This window comes from Octopus bimaculoides, chromosome 30, assembly GCF_001194135.2.
Source record: "Octopus bimaculoides isolate UCB-OBI-ISO-001 chromosome 30, ASM119413v2, whole genome shotgun sequence".
Lineage (NCBI taxonomy): Eukaryota > Metazoa > Mollusca > Cephalopoda > Octopoda > Octopodidae > Octopus > Octopus bimaculoides.
This window is the reverse complement of record NC_069010.1, coordinates 1,050,205-1,051,292: the sequence shown is the minus strand read 5'-3', so window position 1 is coordinate 1,051,292 and position 1,088 is coordinate 1,050,205. Positions and strand designations below refer to the sequence as shown.

At 39.9% G+C, this 1,088-nt stretch overlaps 1 long non-coding RNA gene across 1 annotated transcript in view; it reads left to right on the top strand.

Moving 5' to 3' along the window:
* LOC106882054 (uncharacterized) overlaps positions 1–1,088 on the top strand; it is a 49,871-nt gene that overhangs the window by 5,910 nt on the left and 42,873 nt on the right. The gene's annotated exons all lie outside the window — the stretch shown is intronic.

Here is a 1,088-nt window from a genome sequence, read left to right as displayed (position 1 = left end):
CTAAGAAGAGATCAAATGTATATGCAAATAGTTCTGGATAGACTGGATGGACTAATTACTTGGTGAAGAATGCAGTTTAAGGCAAATAAGTAGCAGCCAAAGGTTAAAGAGAAACCTGTAAAAGGTTTCGGACAATGGTACGCTACTTGGTCATCTAAAACTAGGAGAGGCATTGAGATCAGCGGTAGGTAAATCTAAATTAGGGGAGCCCTTACAAGATTTGGTGCTTCCCGTTTGACCTAAATCCCCGTCTTGCTTATATAATTCTTGAGTTACATTTCTTATGTACCATTTCAGATATATATTCAGAGAGAATCTTGTACCACCCAACACGACTAAAAGTAGAGTGGAGAAACTTGACTAAATAGAAAACTGTCAGTGACACCTGACAGCGTTGATCCTCCAAATTGGTTACTCTGTTAGTTTAATATCTTAAGTACGTTGGGGTTATACGGAATGCCTTCTGTATGAACATATTAATTCTGCAATAGGGTATTCTAGATAACCATATCCAAATATTTATTTGGGTTATACTATTCTTACACCCAAACGTATATTCATTGCAGTAATCTGAGGATGAGCTGTTAGTGAGGTTTTGTGCAAGTGTGCTGTGTTTTAGGACACATGGAACACTTTCTGTTGGACTAATCATTGCTTAACATTGTTTCTAAAATATGTCCTGCATCTGATGACCTTCTGATGAACTGTGATGCCAGAAGTTAAACATTACCAGCAGCAACCGTTAAGAAAAGGAACCGTTCTATGTGGATCCTAAGGAAGATTAGATTGGTTCCTCCAGTGGTCAGCATGATCTAGTGGGCTGAAGCACAAACCTGGGAATACAAGATCACACAAAGATTAACCAAGGTTCAAATGCCACTTGAGACAGTATTTTGGAAAGCAGCAGGAGGACACCTGGGAGTAATGACCTGGGTGTGCCTGGTTCCTTTAGAATGTCATGTATAAGGGCCGAAACACTTGTGGGATGGGAGTTCTTCCTCAGAAGATCTTTCCTGCTGTGCGTTCGCCTTGCAGCGAGTTTCTCTTATTTTGTTTTAACTCTGTGTTTATCCTAGTTGAAGTGGTGA